This window comes from Simochromis diagramma, unplaced genomic scaffold (genome assembly GCF_900408965.1).
Source record: "Simochromis diagramma unplaced genomic scaffold, fSimDia1.1 OVJJ01000097.1, whole genome shotgun sequence".
Taxonomy (NCBI): domain Eukaryota; kingdom Metazoa; phylum Chordata; class Actinopteri; order Cichliformes; family Cichlidae; genus Simochromis; species Simochromis diagramma.
This window is the reverse complement of record NW_024387319.1, coordinates 924227-933931: the sequence shown is the minus strand read 5'-3', so window position 1 is coordinate 933931 and position 9705 is coordinate 924227.

The window sequence follows — 9705 nt, the reverse complement described above, 5'->3', positions numbered from 1 at the left end:
CACAGACACACACACAATTAAAGACAAGCGCCTTAATTTAAAGGATGATTTTGATTGGCTGCTGCTGTGCATTTGAGCATGTGTTGTGTCCCTGAGATGGACTGGCAGCATGTCCATGGATGCCTCCCTGTTTCAGTAAGCTGATGGACAGATGGAAAAGTAATACTGCAAAGAATAACTTCCTTAATCTCCCCATCCACAGATTTTTTTTGTCCTTGTCAGCCTTTATTCATTATCTTTAAACTTAAACAACTCCGATGTCAAAAACAACTAAATCTGCTGAAAGAATTCTTGTATTTAATTAACCCTCTGGGGTCTAAATCTTCATAGGTGATGACGCCATCCCGGTCACTGTTAACCCCAGTCATTATGTTCCTGGAAAACACAGATCAGAAACAGAGTTCATCATCTATAAGAGTGGGAGTGTTTTTTATCCCTCTGTTGCTTTTGAGGGGTTCTCCAGTTTAGCTCCATCTCATCAAATCACCGCACATTCCAGTAAGCAACCTGTGTGTGCGATAACCACACCGAGACCATGTCTTTGGACAGAATGCCTATATTGTGCTGTGAATGTGGTGGTATCGATACAAGTACCAGTAGTGTTAAAGCTCAATGTCAAACCTGAGAAATCAACAGTTAATCAATAGTTAACCAAATAAAGCAATCAATTGTATCTTTATTTTAATGGAATAGTTCGAAAGCTACATCGTTTGTTACATTTTTAACAGAGTAATTTGTAACTTGTTACAACATTCCCAAAACCACATCCTTACTGCAGCTCCACCATGATGCACATTCACAAGATTGTTTTCCATCTTCTTAGTTTCTAAAACAGTGTACTTTACCGTTTCACTTCATTAAGCGGATTTCTTCAGTTCCTTCTTTTTCCATGTTTTAATCCAGCTTTCATATCAAGTTGTAAATCTACCACCATACTGGTCTTCACCAGTACAATCATTACATTTCTGTATCTCAGGATCTGTTGAAGCTGTGGAGCTGTATCCTTTCAGACTCTCGTGGTTTCACTCGCCATGAGAGCCCGTCCACACCTCCCACTTGCCCCAAAACTTTCAGCAAGAGATTTATGATCCTGTTCTGACTAACCCAAGTGAAAAGCAAACACCTTGTTTCCTTCCTGACTCAGCCGGTTTCCTCCTGGAGCGCAGAGATTTGTCTTAGACCCCGTTCGGCGCAGGCTAGTGTGGCAATGATGCAGAGGCACAGGGGAGCAAGAGAGACTGGGGGAACACTGGAGTTTTATTGGGCTAACATCAGCCAATGAAGGGCAAGTTCATGGAGAACGGAGGTGAAATATGATGTATTATGTTCTAACGGTAGCTGCAGAACTTCAGGCACATTTATTTCTGTCTGTATGCAGATGACACACAGCTGTTCATTTGCATATTGCCAGATTTCATTTTCTTCACATGCACTTTACACAACGTTGTACCAAGATAAGAGAGATAAGGCGGAGCAGGTCATTATCAGAGCAAAAGAAGAGAGTAGCTGTGATTTATAGGAGCTACAGCGGGACAGATGGTCATCAGTCAAATAACCTGAGGTCAAACATCATCCTTGCCTTTGCTGCTCTCTGAAACAACGCTGCAAAGCAACGCACAAAGACGTGCAGTGCCTGACTTTCAAAATAAATGTCCTGGGGTAGTTATAGGAATTGAATACATATTTTCAAAGTAAAAGCTGAGATAATTTAAGCTTTGATGGGGAAAAGCCTCCAAGCTTTTTGCTTTTTGTGATACAGCTATATAGTCCAGTTCTTTTGTTTTGCTGTACACTAAAAGTTTAATGAGTCAGATTATGAGAGTGACACTATTGATGCAGCATTTAAAATGCATTCCACAGATTGTACTGCCATCGGCCTGTACACATAGGATCTGTGGGGGTGTCCTGTGGGGCACTTCAGCATTAGAATTGGATCCTCTGAGATAAGATCTGTTTTATTGATCCCAATAGGGAAACTCATTCCCTGCATTTAATCCATCCTGAGATTTCAGAACTGCAAAGCCTGGGGACCAGCTGCAGCTGTAAGCCAGTACTGTAGTCAAGAGCACCGTCACAGGTGAATGAGGCAAGTTTTTGATGGGAGGAGAGACCAGAGCTCCCCAAGGAAACCCATGCAAGCACACATAGAAGGTGCGAACTTTTCACAATAAGTCCCAGGATCCAACCGCTGAGAAGCAACAGTGGCAACCATCGAGCAACGTGCTTCAGGGCTTACGTAACTGAACGGCCTCCACGGCACGACCAGTTCCAGAAAGTCTCGTGGATTCTTGATTAGATTGGGGTTTTGAAAGTATGGGGGGCAGCTCGTTGGCTATGATTAATGTCATGTTCCATGAGTCGTTTAGCTGTTGTTGTAAAGTTTGGGTGGCTGCATCCACATGAAAACCACGATGCACAGTTCACTTTAAATTGAATCTGCTGCATCCATTGGGATCTTTTTTGTGGTTTCAAGTTCCAGTGAAAGCATCTTTTGTATTATGCAGATATGAATGCAACTTAAGTTGATTAGAGACGTGTTTAGCTATTTTTCTTTGTTGTGGTAGTACTTATACATTCAATTAAGTGCACTCCCATCTGGTTTAGTTCACGTATTTCCCAAAATGATGGTAGAATCTGGACATGTTCATCTATTGCTGCCTTTTTGGTCACGAGCTTGGTTTAAAGTACAAAGCCTCTGACTTGCTGGGAGTGGAGATGCATCCCTGCAGTCACATAATGGTTCCACTAACCACAAGCCCATCCCGCCACCCACTTGCCCCAATACTTTCACAACGAGATTTATGATCCTGTACGGACTAACCCAGGTGAAAAGCAAACACCTTGTTTCCCTCCTGACTCAGCCGGTTTCCTCCTGGAACGCACAGATTTGTCTTAGACACAGTTCAGCAAAGCCAGCATGCCACAAAAGAGACACATGAGCTGTCGGGGGGATGGTTTGCACATGTTGGTAAAATGACTCAAAATGCATCGATAACTAATTTAATTTCGTCAAGCTTTTCAGTTAAACCTTTATGTCTGTATTTGGCTTTGGGAGGTAATGTGAGGTTACAGTGGGAAGAGGCTCAGAAAGAATCAGGCCAGCCAGCTGGAAAACCCTCTCTGTGGAACACCTGCAGAGAATTCATTAGTGAGACTCCATCGTGTAACATGCAGTGTTTACAAGTGACAAACATCTTGAATGATTCAGAGCAATTAGACAAACTGTAGATTATAACAATGCAAGCCCCATGCTTACAAAAAAAGTATCTACTTTTGTGTCTATTTATCAGTTTGTTAATTGATAAATAAGAATACAAATAAATGCTACTTCATAAATTTGCCAAGAGACTCTTTCCAAGACTATGTTTTCTGTCATGTGTGCCGTTACAGTGGTGGATGCTCTTGTTAAACATGGCCAGGATGGACATAGCCAAGGGGTCAGCATTTTGGCTGCCACAACTTTGACTTGCTACTACCAAAGCTCTGTGTCCAAAGTGTGGAGTTGCCAATACCTGCATTAGTGCTACGTAACAGACTGCTAAAATCCTTGAATTTAACTCACTGAAACTGAAGCACAGGCTTTTTGTACCATCTGCTAGTACAATTAACTGCACAGACAAGCCCTTAACCTTGAGCCTGAATTGAATCCAAACCGGTCTGTTATGAAAAACTGGCTGAAATTAGCCACAGAGGCCAAACCGTTCTTCATAGCAGGCTGTAAACATGTTTATGTCTGCTGTACTCTTGGACATTTTGACATGGAAGTCTGTGAGACTACAGTTACTTCCACACTGGCTTTATTCTTCACCCACATCGACTGCCATTTGATAACCTTTAATATGTCTAATATGGTCATTAGACATATTAAAGGCTGTGAAAGCAATACAGAAGCCACACTCGCCAGCTCTTCAAACTTTCTATTTAAAGGAGAGCCAATAAGAGTGAAGCGGGCTTAAAGGAGTGTGTTTCAGGCACCAATTTTACCTCCCCCTCCCCTTCAGAGTGAACTGAGAGGCTGTACCAAGGTCTATTGTACGGTAAACAAGGATTATTATGAACTATGACTTATGCAAAGCCACTCTAGTAGAGTTCAAAAAGCACAATGGTTAGCATCTAAGATCAACAGAAACAGTTTGACTTTTACACTGTTGGTTACCGAATGAAACAGTGCAATGCACGAATGGCCCACACATTATGATTCCCCACAGGAAGGAAATAGGTTTTACAGCTTAAATACTACCCAGTAAAGACAGCCTGCATGCCAGAAGCACTGGACATGAGACTGTACTGCCACACAATTGAGCACTAACCATATAGCACATGGACATGAAAGCCTTCCATACATAATAAACATAATTCACTGTGACACAATAGAAGAAAGGCTCTTGATATTGGTAATTCTGACCCTGGTATCGCTCGGTACTGGATCATATTTTGCAGAGGCTCACTCTCCATCACTTTCCAGTGTTAAACCAAAGCGGGGCCCGTTCCCAGCGAGCGGTGCTTTGTATGAAAGCGGCTGCCAAACAGCAGATGTTGTATTAGCTTTGATTCATTTAGAAGATTGATGCGTCCATCGCGAATGTCCCAACACGCCACCCGCTTCTTCCTGATTCAGCAGAGTCCTTCACAGCAGGCAGACGTTTGTCACCGGCTGGACTCGGATCAGCCGCTGGAGCAGCGACAGCAGAGAGATGAACACGAACGAAAGTCCTTCTTTATGCTGCAGTCCTGTCACCTGTGTGTCTGTGTTAAATACTGATGAAAAAGGGAAAGAGGAAAATCAAAGAAGGAGAACATGAAACCAATAAGAAGAAGAAACTGAACAGAGAGGAGATGAAGGGAAGAGTGGCTGAAAAACAGAAAGGGCGGAGAAGAAATTCTGTGAGAGAACAAGCCTCTTACTGTCGACCCATCTGAGGTTAGCTTTTGTTTAGGTCTAATGCTACAGAGCTCCACACAGACAAAACTGTATTAAAAGGGCTGGAAATTAACTCTAAGTTGGTTGAGGTTGAGACCACGTGTTACTCTGAGTGACCTGGCCGGCCATGCGTTGCCACTGACTCTCCTCTCCAATCGGTTTTAACAAGAAGAGTCATCGAGATATTTTCACCTCCCTGACCCTCGATGGGTCGCCGGCAAGCGGGTGCATGATAAGAAGCTATAGACGAGAGGAGATGAAAAACAAATGAGTAAGATGTGAAAAGAGACAAAAGGAAGTGAGAGGAAGTGCAAAACAAGGCGGACCTTGACGGTATGAACCTCACTCTCCGTACCTCTTGGAAAAAAATGTTGTTCTGGCTGATACAGAAGATGTGATGATGAAGATCGGAAGGGTGAAGATGAGGATAAAATGTGCGAGAGAAAAAGAAGAAAGAGCTGCTAATTAGAATGAAAAGAAAGCTCAAGAGAACAAGTGAGACGAAAGGAAAACAGAAGAGAGAGGAACAGGAAGCGAGGACAGAAAGGCCCAGAAGGAAAGATGATGATGATGATGATGGTGTTTGACCTGTTGACCTTTTGACCTTACTGACATCAACAGATTTTTGGATAGAGAAACAGATTTCGACCTCCGGCGTGCTGCTGCTGCTGTTGCCGCCTGGCTTCCCTCCTGACTCAGCTCACAGTCCCTTTACACACTGGACCAGTACCACCAGTATGCTGACACAGCTATGTGCTGCTGTGTGTGCGTGCGTGCGTGTGTGTGTGTGTGTGTGTGTGTGTGTGTGTGTGTGTGTGTGTGTGTGTGAGGGGAGCAGTGGTTCCGGCGACTCGGCCAGCTGCTGCAGAAGTAGGCCAGGAAAATGACTAACAGCAGCAGGCAGGCACCAGCTGTGTGTGTATATGAATACGAGGAGGAAGCAGTTTACTTTGCTGTGTGTGTGTGTGTGTGTGTGTGTGTGTGTGTGTGTGTGTGTGTGTGTGTGTGTGTGTGTGTGTGTGTGTGTGGCCATCTGGATGTTCAGGACAAAGGCAGAGTCCCGGGAGTGTTTTAACATCTCCACGCTGCCCCACGTTTAAACCCACGGTCAGGCGGTCCCCACTCGTAACAGCTTTATAAGGATTTATTGGCGGGGCTTCAAACCAAATGTAAACAGATCTCCATCCTGATCTTCTCACAACTCATCACACATGGTCAGGGTGTGATTACGTTATTGTAATCACATTACGTTTTTCAGTTACCCTTATGTCGTTACTTGCGTTACAGAGGCTGGGCAGATAGAAATGGGAGAGACACATCAAACAAACGTGCTTTTCTTTCTGTGCTGCAGTCAGCTCGTTTCAGTTTGCGTGCCGGAGCGTTACGCCGATACAGCTTTTGAGGAGCTTATTTATCTTCATTACTTTTGTTTTTGTTGCACAAAAGGACGAGCGCGTGATGGTAAAGTGGAAACTGTCCAGGACAGAAACCGCCGCATCGTGCCGCTAACACAACTTCAGCTCTTTGCGAGCATCTGCACACGGACGAGCTAATGCTAAGCTAGCAGAGCGATCTTACACCTGAAACAAAGGTAACAAAGGCAGTGATGGGCAGTCGGGCCCAAAGGTTTGTAACCTGTTCGTGTTTTTATAGTAGAATCACCATGGTGATGGCTTTGAAGTGTCTTTGTGCTGGTTTTGTTGTTTCCTTTGTGCTTTGTGTTCATACAAAAAAACTAATAGAAAGATTGTATGTGGGTCGTCATTAGGACAAAGTTTTGTGTTGGTGTGTGGGTCTGTAGCTTAAGTGTCATATTGTTAAGTTATAATGTTAGAGCACTAACTAACTAACTTTCAGGCCACTTTAGAGATGATCGGGACTGGAGTGTTAATGCCACAAGTAGCGTAACAAATTACTTTCTTTAGGAACTCAGTGTGTAACGTACTGCATTACTTTAAAAAACAGGAAGAAGTCACGTGAAATATTACCTGATGGACTTGATGTGTTCTGTAGTTTTACTATTAATCCTGGGTTTGAATGTACACATGACAACAGTGAGTAAAGAGTAAAAAGACATATGAGGAAAGATAAATAAGAAGAAGGAAGGTTCAGCCTCTTTGAGAACATTAAAATCGCACAGATTCAAACTTTTCTTGCTAACATGCAAATGCTGGAGCAGTGTTTTTAATCCTCACAGCGCTGCAGTGTCAGCTTTGAAGAATTGTTTCTGTGCGTCTTCATGTCTTTGTATATATTTATATACATGTGGTATATGTGTGTGTTCCTCCATGCTGTGATTACAAAGCACAAAAAGCAGCGTGCCTCCCTGCTGCTCCCTCTAGCTGTCAGGAAGACAGAGTGTGTGTGTCGGCCTGAATGGCGACGCTCCCCTGCCGCTAATTATTCATCAGGCGGGAAGAAAGGTCGGTCGAACGGGGAAAGCTCAGCGAGTAGCGCTAACGAGCCGGAGAACGGCAGCATAAAGAAACTCCTCAGATGAATGAAGGTCATCGGTTCGCTTTCACATTTCCTGCTTTTACCTGATCAAACCAAACAAAGGCCTCTTTATTTCTGCTTTAAAGGGGAAATAATTACCCGAGCATTCAGTGAGGGGAAGACAGCTCCAAAAGATGTACTTGACCCTGTGAGACCTGAGCTCTGAAGCAACACTCACACTTTCTGAGAGGAAGTTCACATGTATGCAGTTGCAAGTGGGATGAAAGGGTCAGTGTTTATCTGCGGGAGCTGATAAAGGTCACGTGTTCGCTTTTTTAAAGCACACACTGAAAACAGAATCTCCTCCTTCTGCTCAAGTGTGAATCGACTTACATGATCACCTGACATGCATTACATGAGATATATTAAAGATGACTTACATCCTCGAAACAGCTTTGAAAAGGTTAAAGTTGAACATATCACAACAATCTGCCCGAGCGAAACAAACCCAGCAAACTCAAAGTAATCCTATACTTAATGCACTTCATAATAAACATTGTGCGGTCCTGCTTTACAATTTAATGCAATAATGCAAGAAAAGAGGAAAATTTGAGGCCAATTCAGCTCCCAGACTCTTGTAGTACTGTATGATACCGTGCTGTGTGAGTAGTTGCATTGTGCAGTTTAGCATCGTCTTGCTGACATATGCAAGCCCTCACTGAAGGATCTGAGAGGATCTGTTGCCTTTCCAGATGTGCAGCCTGCTAATTCCTTACACTCCCATCCAATCAGAGATTCGGGCTTTTGAACTGAGTGCTGATAACAAGTCGGACGGCCCCTCTCTTCTCTTTAGTTCAGAGGATGTGCCGTCCACCTTTTTGACAGCAGTGCTTCTGGATCGCGTTCCCATGTCCTTTCTTCTCTGCACAATGACGCGTTAACCTGCGTGTGTGGATGGGATGGTGAGCTGTGTTCTGGAAGCATTCCTGACCCCATCACAGAATCAGGTTTTAAATGTTGTTCTGCCTTTTTGTTTAGTTCAGATTCAGATTTTTTTTTATTGACATGAAATTAATATGATGTGATGGCCCATTTTAGCCCATATAGAGTGGTTGCTAGGTAACACAAAGATGTCAAAATATCTGATATACATCAAATCCTTCAGGGTCCTGCCCGTTAGGTCACTCAGCTCCTGCTGCTGTGTAGTGTAGTCAGGATGGTGACTTTTAGCACGTTGTATCTCTCTCCACCACATTTCTCTCAGTGCGTGTTCTTCATGAGATTGCTCAGTGGTTTTATTTTACTGCATTTACTACCAGTCTCCCTCTGGCTTTATGTTTTGCTTCCATCATTGTCATCAAATTAAAAGTAAAATGTGCAAAGTGAAGTCTTTTGGGGGCTCTTGGTGGAAAAAGAGACCCACATCAGAGCAGGTTTGGTTGCTTTCAGTCGTCTCCAGGTTGCTGCTGTAGTTTCAGTATTTTCCCCGGGCCCAGAGCCGACACACACGAACAGGCTCTGATGTCCTGGCACAAACATTCACTCACTCTTATCTCCACTAAAACACACACACAATGTACATATATGTGCTTTACAGGTGTGCACACAGCAGGTCATCGTTTAACATGAATGCAGAAAATGTATCAGCTCCACTGAAGATATAAACACAGACATTCACTGATTCAAGTCGGACTCACTCTCTCCCGCTCACACACAAACACACAGACACACACATCTGTACTAACAGTGAGCGTTAGATTAGCTGCCTCATTAGTCCTCTAAATGCCAGCTCATTGGTTAATGTTTTGATGCCACGCGACACACGATTGAGACAGAATATGCGAGTGTGTTTCTGCCTCGGTGGGCAGCGTGTGATGCCTGCAGAGGCGGCAGCAGCAGCGTTTGCTGCTCCTCTAACTGAAAGGTCTCAGGTATGAGCCGACACAAGGTGGCTGCTGAAGGGCCCCTGAGCAAGGCGCGAACATGCCGCCGCCTCCTCTGTCACACTGTCACATGGATCTTTTAGCGCTTTGTCTTGATCATTTAAACGCTTCCTCCTAATGTGAGCCGAGATGCTGAGGACAGCGTGTACTGAACCTTTCACCCACCAGAGGTAAATCACTGTGGACATCTACTGTTAAACAGACCCAAAACTGCAGTTCTTGTTTAAATATTTAGTCATTTTGATCACATTATTCAGTTTTTTGAACCACTTTCCTCCTCACATCTTCAAATTACAAGGGTTCAGTTTGAAATGTGAAACTTTCCTGCAGCCGACTGAAGCCTTTAGTTGATTTACGTCCATCAGCAGCTTTACTTAATCTGTATCAGAATCAGAATATATTATG